The sequence below is a fragment of the Hylobates moloch genome, unplaced genomic scaffold, assembly GCF_009828535.3.
Source record: "Hylobates moloch isolate HMO894 unplaced genomic scaffold, HMol_V3 SCAFFOLD_16, whole genome shotgun sequence".
NCBI classification, from domain to species: domain Eukaryota; kingdom Metazoa; phylum Chordata; class Mammalia; order Primates; family Hylobatidae; genus Hylobates; species Hylobates moloch.
Window position 1 is genome coordinate 80,674,598 of NW_026652291.1, and position 11,973 is coordinate 80,686,570.

Sequence of the window (11,973 nt, forward strand, 5' to 3'; positions counted from 1 at the left end):
GTATGGTGGCAGGTGCCTGTAATCCCAGCTACTTGGGAGGGGGAACAATATACAGGCAGGAAATGTGAGATAAGCACATCATGGAGAATGGGGTATCCATCCCCTCAAGCATTTATACTTCATGTTACAAACAATCCAGTTATACTCTTTTAGTTTATTTTAAAATGTACAATTAAATTATTATTGACTATAGTCACACTATGCTATCAAATATCAGGTCTTACTCATTCTTTCTATTTTTGCACCCATTAACCATCCCCAACTCTACCCCAAGTCCCCATTCCCCTGCCCAGCTTCTAGTAATGATCCTTCTACATTGTTTATTCATGTGTTCAATTGTTTTGACTTTTAGATTCCACAAGTAAGTGAGAATACATGATATTTGTCTTTTGTGCCTGGCTTATTTCACTTAACATAGTGATCTCCATTTCCATCTATGTTGTTGCAAATGACAGGATCTCATTCCTTTTTATGGATGAACAGTACTCCATTGTGTATAAATACCGGATTTTCTTTATTCATTCATCTGTTGATGGACACTTAGGTAGTCTCCAAATCATGGCTATTGTGAACAGTGCTGCAATAAACATGGGGGTACAGATATCTCTTCAATATACTCATTTCCTTTCTTTTGGGTATATACCCAGCAATGGGATTACTGGATCATACAGTAGCACAATTTTTAGTTTTTTGAGGAACTGCCGAACTGTTTTCCATAGTGGTTGTACTAATTTGCATTTCCACGAAAAGTGTACACGTGTTCCCTTTTCTCCTGACTTTTAGTTATAAGCCATTTTAACTGGGGTGAGAGGCTATCTCATTTTAATTTTGATTTGTATTTCTCTGATGATCAATTATGTTGGGCACCTTTTCATATGCCTGTTTGCCATTTGTGTTTTGAAAAATGACTATTCACATCTTTTGCCCACTTTTTGATAAGATTATTAATTGTTTTCCTATGGAGTTGTTTGAGCCCTTTGTATATTTCTGACTATTAGTCCCTTGTCAAATGGGGTCAAATGGGTAGTTTGCAAATATTTTCTCCCATTCTGTGGATTGTCTTCTCACTTTGTTGATTGTTTTCATTTCTATGCAGAAGGTTTTTAACTTGAGGCGATCCCTTTTGTCCATTTTGCTTTGGTCGTCTTCACTGGTGTGATACTAGTCAAGAAATTTTTGCCCAGACCAATGTTCTAGAGAGTTTCCCCAATGTTTTCTTGTAGTAGTTCAATAGTTTGAGGTCTTAGATTTAAGTATTTAATCAATACAATTGATTTTTGTATATGGTGAGAGATAGGGGTCTAGCTTAATTCTTTTGTATATGGATATCCAGTTTTCCCAGCACCATTTATTGAAGAGACTGTCTTTTCTCCAGTGTATGTTCTTGGCAACTTTGTTGAAAATAAGTTCACTGTAGGTGTGTGGATTTTTGTTTCTTGGTTCTCTCTTCTGTTTCATTGGTCTGTGTGTCTGTTTTTATGCCAGTACCATGCTATTTTGGTTACTACCGCTCTGTAGTATAATTTAAAGTCAGGTAATGTGAATCCTCTGGTTTTGTTCTTTTCACTTAAGACAGTTTTGGCTAGTCTAGATCTGTTGTGGTTCCATATAAATTTTAAAATTTTTTTCTATTTATGTGAAGAATATAATTGGTATTTAGATAGGGATTGGATTGAATCGGTAAATTGCTTTGGGTAGTATGAACATTTTAACAATGTCGATTTTTCCAATTCATGAATATGGAATATCTTTCCATTTCATGGTGTCTTCTTCAATCTGACTATTTACAAAGCCAAGTTCAGAGGCCATATTTTTCAGGAAGACTCCAGTCTCTCCAAATAATCATTTCCTAACAATGCCAATTATTCATTTTCATATCTTACTTTTCTAACAGACTGAGAGCTGCCTAGGGACAGAGACTGAAAAGGTTTGCTGTATGGTGAGTTAACAACAGAGCCTTTACAATCAGATCTGGATTCAAATTCTGAATCCATCACCTACTAGTTGAGTGGCACGGGCCAGTTACTTAATCTCAATTTGCCTAAATTTCTTCCCCTGGAAGTGAAAGCATTATTGTTCAGAATATTGGTTTGAATTAGAACAACTGTCTGAATGTCTTTCACTCTTTACAATTACTCTCCTCCAAGGCAAAACGCTTATCCTCCTTTCCTCAATTTCTTGATCTGTAAAACACAGTTGATAATAATACCTCACAGAGTTGCTAATATACAATATAAGTAAAGCAGTGTGGTGATTAACCTTATGTGTCAACTTGGCTAGGCCATAGTACCTAGACATTTTGTTAAACACCAGTCTACCTATTACTATGCAATCTATCTTTGGATAAAATTAACATTTAAATCAGTAGCCCTTTAGTGAAAGTAGATTACCCTCCATGGCCTGAGTGGCCACATCCAATCAATTCAAGACCATAAGAGCAAAAGATTTAATCCTCCTGCTTCCCCCACAGAGGAAGAGGGATTTCTGCCTTTGGACTTGAGCTGTAATGTCAACTCTTTTCTAGGTCTCCAGCCTGCTGCTTTCTCTGCAGATTTCAGACTTGCCAATTTCCATGACCTCATAAGCCAATTTTTAAAAATAAATTTCCCTCTCCCTCTCTTTCTCTAACTCTATCTTAATACATACACATACATGCACATACACACTGTCATCCTTCAATATCCATGGGGAATTGATTTCAGGACCTCTCACAGATATCAAAATCTGCAAGTACTCAAGTCTCTGATATTAAATGATACAGCATTCAAATAACCTATGCATATCTTCTTGTATACTTTAAATCATCTCTATATTACTTATAATGCCTTAAAAATGTAAATGCTATGTAAATGATTGTTATGCATAATTGTTTAGGAAATGACAAAAAAAACTACACATGTTCAGTATAGACAAAATTTTTTAAAAAATATTTTCAGTGTGAGGTTGGTTGAATGCATGGATGCAGGATCCATGAGGACAACTACACACACACACACACACACACACACACACACACACACACACACATCCATGTAGGGCCAACTACATACACACACACACACATACATTCAGTTGGTTGTTTATCTAAATAACTCTTTTATACAATCAGTCATGCAATATCTAGTGCATTGGAAGTACTTAATACATGTAATTTTTATTATTAGAACTTTGCAGAATAAATGAATTAATGTATACAAAACATAGCACATCTGGAACATGAGTCAATATATTATATATTCATAGTTCTTTATCATTTTTTATTTCCAGGGCCTAAAATAGTACTTAGCATAATTAATTATTGGAAGTTTGCTCAGTGAGCAAATAGATGAATGAAAAAAATAAAATAGGCAAAATATAACAGTCACTTTTTTAAAGCTCACATATATAGTATATATTTTCATGTTTATTATATGATATTTTATGCTAAATACTAAAGGTTTGTGTAATAGTCCATTCTCACACTGCTATAAAGATACTACTTGAGACTGGGTAATCTATAAAGAAAGGAGGTTTAATTGATTCACAGTTCTGCATGGCTGAGAGGCCTCAGGAAACTTACAGTCTTGGTGGAGGGGGAAGCAGGCACATCTTACACGGCAGCAGGAGAGAGACAAGAGAGTATGAGAGAGCAGGAAAAATTATCACTTATAAACCATCAGATCTCGTGAGAATTCACTCACTATTACTAAAACAGCATGGTGGAAATCACTGTTCCAATCACTTCCCTCCCTCAACACATGGGGATTACACTTCAAGATGAGATTTGTGTGGGGACACAGAGCCAAATCACATAAATTTTATTCAGCATATTCTCCCTGTGGAGTATAAGAAACCCAAAGAGATGAAGTGCTTGAAGAGAGGTCAAAAGGTCAATTGTATTTTGTAAAGAGGACTGGGCTGGGGTTAGAAACAAGATATGCAAGTACATTTTATTTTAATTTTTTTTTATTGTTGATTCCAGGGGTATATGTGCAGGTTTTTTTTACATGGGTATACTGCATAATGCTGGAGTTTGGGCTTCCAGTGAACCCATCCCCTAAACAGTGAACACTGTAACCCATAGGTACTTTTTCAACACCTCATGCCCCTCTCATCCCCTTTATAGATTTCCCAATGTCTATTATTTCCATCTTTATGCCCACATGTACTCATTGTTTAGCTCCCACTAATAAATGAGAACATGTGGTATTTGATTTTGTTTCTGAATAAAAAATATTTATATATTGGCTCTAACTCCATCCATATTGCTGTGAAGGACATGAAATGAATAAAAACACATGAATATTAATGAAAGACATTATTTTATTTTCTGTGTCCATGCAGTATTCCATGGCATATATATACCACATTCTACTCATCCAGTCCATCACTGATGGATACTTAAGTTGATTCCATGACTCTGCTATTGTGAACAGCCCTGTAATAAATATGCAAGTGCAGGTGTCTTTCTGTAAAATTATTTATTTTCCTTTGGGTATATATAGTGGATTGCTGGGTCAAGTGGCAGCTCTATTTTTAGTTCTTTGAGAAACTTTCAAACTGTTTTACACAGGGATTGAACTAACTTACATTCCCTCCAAAAGTGTGTAAGTGCTCCCTTTTCTCCATATCCTCGCCAATATGTTTATTTTTTGACTTTTTAATAATAGCCATTCTGACTGATGTGAGATAGTATCTTATGATGTTAATTTACATTTATCTAATAATTAGTGACATTTTTCATACATTTGTTGGCCACTTGTATGTCTTTTTTGAGAAGTATTTGTTCACGTACTTTGCCCATTTGTAATGAGGTTATTTGTTTTGTTCTTGTTTTTTTATGTTCTTTATAGCCTCTGGATATTAGTTCTTTGTTAGATGCATAGTTTGCAAATATTTTCTCCCATTCTGCAGGTTGTCTGTTTATTCTGTTGTTTATTTTGCTGTACAGAAGCTCTTTAGTTTAATTAAGCCCCATTTGTTATTTTTGTTTTTGTTGTATTTGCTTTTGAGGTCTTAGTCATAAATTATTTGCCTAGGACACTGTGTAGAATTTTTCCTAGGTTTTCTTCTAGGATTTTTATAGTTTCAGGTCTTACATTTAAGTCCTTAATCCACGTTGAGTTATTTTTTGTATACAGTGAAAGGTAGGGATCTCATTTTGATCTTCTGCTTGTGGCTAGTCACTTTTCTCAGCACTGTTTATTGAATAGGGTGTCCGTGCCCATTGTTTATTTTTTGTCAATGTTGTCAAAGATCAGTTGGTTGTAACTATGGCTTTATTTCTGGGTTCTCTATCCTGTTACATTGATCTATGTGTCCATTTTTGTATCAATATCATGTTGCTTTGGTTACTATGGCCTTGTAGTATATATAGTTTGGAGTCAGATAATGTGATGCCTCCAGCTTTATTATTTTTGCTTAGGATCGCTTTGGGCATTCAGGCTATTTTTCAGTTCCATATGAATTTTACAATTGTTTTTTCTAATTTTGTCAAAAATGATATTGGTAATTTGATAGGAATTGTATGCAATCTGTAGATTTGGGCAGTATAGTTAATTTTAATGATATTGATTCTCCCTATCCATGAACATGGGAGGTTTTTCCAATTATTTTTGTCATGTACAATGTCTTTCAACTGTGTTTCATAGTTCTTCTTGCAGAGGTCTTTCACCTCCTTGGTTAAATGTATTCCAATGTAGGTCTGCCAATTTCTTCTTCTAGCCATGGCCCTCTGTTATGCAGGAAGTATATAGTTCTTTTGGGATATGCTTGATCTCAACATTGGTAACCTCCATATTCTATATCTCCTTATATTAATATCAATTATTCCCAATCCTTACATTATCTACCTCTTAATTTAAGTTCTTCACCATTTGTAGATAGTTGCTCCCTAAAGAGAACTCTCAGGTTATCTGCTTCACTGACACTGTGGTTCCGAATTCTGAGTGAATCTGAGAATCATCTAAAACCACTTGTTAAAAATAAAATTTCTTGAGTTCCATGTCTGGAGATTCCATATTTTCAGTAAACACTCAAGATAATTCCAATGTATCTGATCCTAGAATTAGAATTTTAAAGCCACTTTTAAGGGAAAGATTCTACTTTGACTACTTTTTCATTTTGTCACTGATATTGTTAGCTATATATTTATTTCCGCTCTTTTTTCTTATTGGTGATAGACAAGTAAACTTCAGATAAGTTCTGCAATTTGAGTTACAAAGCCCAAGTTTTCTGGTTGTAAAATCATAATACATATGTCTTCAGGAGCCCAAACACATTTTTCTCTGAAATGTTTCCGTGTTGAAACAACTGCAGGACATTGAAAAAGGCATCAAAGAAAACCAGCTAAAAATCTGCGTGAGATTTCTTTTTTTCAACTTAATACAGAAAAGCTATCTGCCCATTAAACTTTGTTTGTGAATGTATTAAAACTATCTGAGTCACTCAATAGCTACTAGAACCAACAGCCCAGAAAATTTTTAATAATTTTAACTACAAACCGCAGAAGAAGATAGCAATCAGTTTAAGTGGGATAGCAGAGGAGGACAATGGTCTTGGAAAATGACATGAATTTTGGTCTGACAAGTAATAGACAAAGTTTGTTTCTGTGCAAATATTAAGACCAAGTTTTTTGTTGTTGTTTTTTCAGACAAAGTCTCACTCTGTTGCCTAAGCTGAAGTGCAGTGGCACAATCTCTACTCACTGCAACCTCCGCCTCCCAGGATCAAGCGATTCTCCTGCCTTAGCCTCCGAAGTAGCTGGGACTAGAGACACGCGCCACTATTCCTGGCTAATTTTTGTATTTTTAGTAGAGATGGGGTTTTATTATGTTGGCCAGGCTGGTCTTGAACTCCTGACCTCATGATCTGCCCACCTCGGCCTCCGAAAGTGCTGGGATTACTTGAGCCACCGTGCCTGGCCAGGACCAAGTTTTAAAATAGAAAGTCACGAGTGATTCTCTAGGTCACAATAACTTTAGATTCAGAAGGAATGTGCTGTAATAGTGATGTAAACTAGGATAATTACCCTAACACTATAGTGTCCAAGATTCAGGGGAGGCATAGAAACACATCTTTAGCAGTTAAGAAGTCAGTAAGATTGTGCTGCTTTGTAAAGGTACCATCATGACCCAAATTTTATTCAGTCCCTGAGAAGACAAAACCAGTCTGTCCAATGACAAATACAATCACAAACCAAAACTATGTAGGCCTGGGCACTAGCCAAAACAAATTTTCTGATTTGTCGTATGGACATTCATTTTAGGCACATAAACAAAATGCTTCTTAATTGTCTTTATCATGTCAGGCTAACAGAAGCCTTTCTAAGCATCTATTGAGTCCCAACAAATCACTGGCAATATTTTCCAAAGGCTGGTCATGTGTTCTCAGCTGATTCCAGGGTCTTGTGAATAATGCCTTTCATGATGTTTGTACAGCTTTGAGATCAGAAGAATCCATGGAACTTAAAAAGCTAAGTTCAAATTCTGGCTCATCTGTTACTAGCTGTGTGATTTTGATCATGGGTATTTCTGATAAAGTTTTATGTTAAATTTAAATATTTTAAAACTAAGATGAATATAATTTATGTGAAACATTGGTCTTGTAAAATGGAAAACTGGTCTGACAACTCATCGTAATAATGGGAGACATTCTACCACTATTTAAACACAGACGCTGATTTAAGTTTACATTTTAAAAAATAGTAATAATAATGCTAGTTGAGCACATGTAATCTGAAAATGTAATATCTGAAATGCTTCAAAATCTGCAACCTTTTGAGTAGTGACATGACACCACAAGCGGAAATTTCTACACATGACCTCATGTGAGGGATCACATTTAAAATACAGTCAAAACTTCTTTCATGCACAAAATTATTAAAAATATTATATCAAATTACGTTCAAGCTATGTATACAAGGTGCATATAAAATGTAAATGAATTGACTGTTTAGACTTGGGTCTCATCTTCAAGATACTCATTATTTATATGCAAATATTACAAAATCTGAAAACAACCTGAAAAAAATCTGAAACCCAAAACACTTCTGGTCCCAAGCGTTTCAGATAAAGGATATTCAACTTGTACAACACGAAATAAGATTGTTATACTTGTGGCCTCTAATACTATGGCTTATCTTATAAATAGATGTAGGATTTCAAGAATAGTATGTGTGGAAATATCAGAAGCATAATGAATTCTTAAAAATTACATACATATGTATCATACTTAGGCTCTATAAATAAGTTTGTATTGCTCAAATCTGCAGTAAAGAATTCGACCTTGCCCAAGGAAAGGCCTGGCTTTTGCCTTCAATTTTTGGGTTGTAATATATGTCATAACTGAGAGAAGTATCTTTGCTTGGGGTAGGGGCTGGCCACACCCTGAATTTTACTCCCTAAAATGTGGTTGTCTTTGGAGTGTGAAATTTGGGTCATGCATCTGTCAACCTGGCAACTGAAATTAAACACAAGGGCAATGAATCAATCAGTCATGCCTATGTAATGAAGCCCTAGTAAAAACTCTGAACACTAAGGCTTGGGTGGGCTTCCCTGGTTAACAGTACTCTGTGCATAAGTCACACATCAATGCTAAGAGAGTAACACATCCTGAAGACACCAGAAGTTTCACATCTATAACTGTCCCAGATTTTGCCCTATTTGTCTCTTCCTTTGGCTGAATTTCATTTGTGTCCTTTATCTGTAATAATCCATAATCATGAGTATAATAGCTTTCAATGAGTTCCGTGAGTAATTCTGGTGAATTCAAAACTGAGGGTGGTTTTAGGAGTTCCCCAAAGATGCAATTGGTGTCAGAAGTAAGGACAGTCTTGGGGACTGTATCCTTAAAGCTCACATTTTGCTAACTCTGAGTAAAATGATATTGTATCATTTAAGTTCGTGTAAATGACAACCCCTGACACAAACTTTACCATTTGTTGTAAAGCCTTAAACAAAGACAAAATAAGTGAATTACTGAACATTTCTTAAACATTACTGTTATACCAATTACACATTTTTATTACAACTATAAGTTAACCAATAAAAAGATAAACCTCTAATAACAATCTCTGGTTGGCTGAAGATATGTTTATTTAATTGTGTCTGAAGGCCATTCCCATAGGATCAATACAAATATTAAAGTTTTTGCATAATTAAAAAAGAGTTAAGCCAACAGCAAAATTTTGTCTTTCTATAGAATCATGATGAATTAGTCAAAGTTGCCGTATCCAGGCCACATTCCTGTGACACCTCGCAGATTTTTTATATTCAGGAAACTACATCCTATCTACTTCTTTTCTGTATTTGGAAAGCATTTATATCCCACCAAGGTCAAGCTTCACAGTCTATATAATGTCCTGGAACTATCTAAAGGGGTAACAAGCTAAAAGACCAGATGATTACTACAGTTTTTTTTTTTAATTTTCAGTACAAAGATTGTTAAAGTTTTATTAAATTACAATCAACGCTGTAGCGTTTCTCTAGAGCAGTGGTACTCAAATGAGTGTGATTTTTCCCCCAAGGACATTTGGCAAATCTAGAGATATTTTTGCTTGTAAAAATTAGGTGGTGGGTTCTACTGTCATCCAGTGGATAGAGGCCTGAGATGCCACTAAACATTTACAATGCACCAGATCACCCCTCCACAACAAAGAATTGTCCAGCCCCAAATGTCAGTAATGCTAGGTTTGAGAAACCCTGCTCTTAAGATGAGTCTTAGTTTCAAACTGAACTTCCATCGCCAAGATTAGTACAAAGGAATTTTATCACGGTTCTTTCTGAATATATCACTCTTCCCTTATTTAAAGGGGGCAATTTAATCTACAGACCCAAATCAAATATTCTTCCTTATTTGAAATAAAATTCTGAAGTATTTAAGCTTCACAGGGGCTACACATCAGTATCTGCTGAGGAAATTGAAACTAGATTTCTTGGCCCGGGCTCAGTGGCCCACATCTGTAACCCCAACACTTTGGGAGGCCAATGCAGGTGGATTTTATATATATATAAATATATATATATATAGCCAAATTTGGCCCATGAAATCCCAGAGGAGCTGGGACCATTAATTTTTTGGTTACAAAAATAAACTGAAGTCTGATAGGACTCCACAGGATAAAATTCTTGACCTCTCCTCTCTGGAGGTATTGTCCCTGGTTCTGTTATAAATGTACTTTATACAGAGAAGTGTCATCAGTAACTTTTCCTTCTTATGGATATTGTCAGGAGAATATTTAGCCACTACATTGGATTCTATAACTAGAATTGTAAATATTAACATAATGGTCAGTAAAGACAATTAAGAAAATCAGACAAGGGCTCATGACATGCTCAACTCTGCCAGTGTTGAAGCCCTTCAGAATTAGAATTCCCAAGTGAGCTTATCAGACACGGGTGCAATAACTCAGCCTTGAAGTACACTTCTGCTAATATTTCTCACTCAAGCACTTCAGACACAGCTCGGTACTGATGAGTATCTAGACAGCTCACTTGTGTCAGGCTTCCTACCGTCTGATTAAGATCCAATAAATGAGTCATATTTCACAAGCAGTGGCCACATCCAGTACTGGGCAGCCATAGAAAATAAACTAATCATCCAGAGGCCAGCTGTTCATAAAGCTGTAAGAAGCAGACAGCACTCATTGAAAACTACTGCTGTTGATCTTCAGTATGTGGTCAACTGCAGACACACAGTATCAGCTTGAAAAGAATATGAGCTATCATCTAATTCAGCCACCAGATGTTCAAATATTCACTACATGAACCAGCTCAGTGGTCCCAAATCTTGCTATGTGGCAGATTTTGTTTTCGTTTTGTTTTTATTTTTAAAGATTTACCTTATTTTTAATTGACAAATAATTTTGCATCTTTATGGAGCACAAGGTAATATTTTGGTACATGCATGCATTGTGAAATGACCAAATCAGGCTAATTTACATATCTATTATCTCAAATATGTATGATTTATTTCTGGTGAGAACATTTAAAATCTATTTTTTAGCCATTTTTAAATATAGAGTACATTATTATTAACTATAGTCACCATGCTATGTAATCACCTGAACCTATTCCTCCTGTCTAACTGAAAATTTGTACTTTTGATACACATTCTCCAGCCTCACCAGCTCTGCTGCACTAAAAATCTCCAGAGGTGGTAGAATATCTAGCTTAAGGCTGCACTTTCTATCTTTAGGCAGCTTTTTAAAATGCTTCATTATATAGTCAAAAAATGGTTCTGCACAATTTCCAATCATTGGTTCATGTTCAATCACCTGAGGCCTGTTCTGTTTTCCTTTCTCTCAACCAAATGTTGCCAATCTTTCCACTGTCCAATATGTGACATAATATTGAGTCAAGTTCTTAACATCTTCTTGGTCTCCCATGAATGTTTTCTAGTTAGACTATTACAGTCCAGAAGAAATGAACATTCTAGTACAGAGTGGGGCAGGATAGCCACCTCCCTCACACTCTAGATAACCTGCTTCTATTCGCACAACCCAGCTGTTCCATTTAGTTATCACATTGACCTTACCTTAGCTACAGCTGAATGTCTCTTTGCAATCATTATACATTTTCTTCTTTCCCATTTCACAATGCACACTAGTCAAAGTCTTTAACATTCGATTTAAGTCCCACCTCCAATCCCCTTCTCTTAGCTGAGGGCACGGTTTTCACAATCTGTGGAGAAAATATATGTATTCCAACACACCAAATTAAAATACCCTATCCTATTCCGCCCAATTAACATCTGAGCACCACAATGAGTATCAAATTACCAAATCAGAACCACACATATCAGAGACTTTACCTAGCAGCAAGTTTTATTAACAATGTCAAGCACATAGGCAATCAAGAGGCACAAAGGGAGAAATCAAGAATATCCTGCGTGATCTCTCAGACAAAGGGAGAAATCAAGAACATCCTGCATGATTTCTCAGACAAAGGGAGAAATCAAGAACACCCTGCGTGATTTCTCAGACAAAGGGAGAAA

At 35.7% G+C, this 11,973-nt stretch overlaps 1 long non-coding RNA gene across 1 annotated transcript in view; it reads right to left on the minus strand.

Moving 5' to 3' along the window:
* LOC131381524 (uncharacterized) overlaps positions 1-11,635 on the minus strand; it is a 28,471-nt gene extending 16,836 nt beyond the window's left edge. Inside the window, exon 1 of the long non-coding RNA XR_009210335.1 lies at positions 11,515-11,635. This is a non-coding gene — a long non-coding RNA (uncharacterized LOC131381524). The remainder of the gene's footprint in view (positions 1-11,514) is intronic.
* Positions 11,636-11,973: the final 338 nt, after the last annotated feature.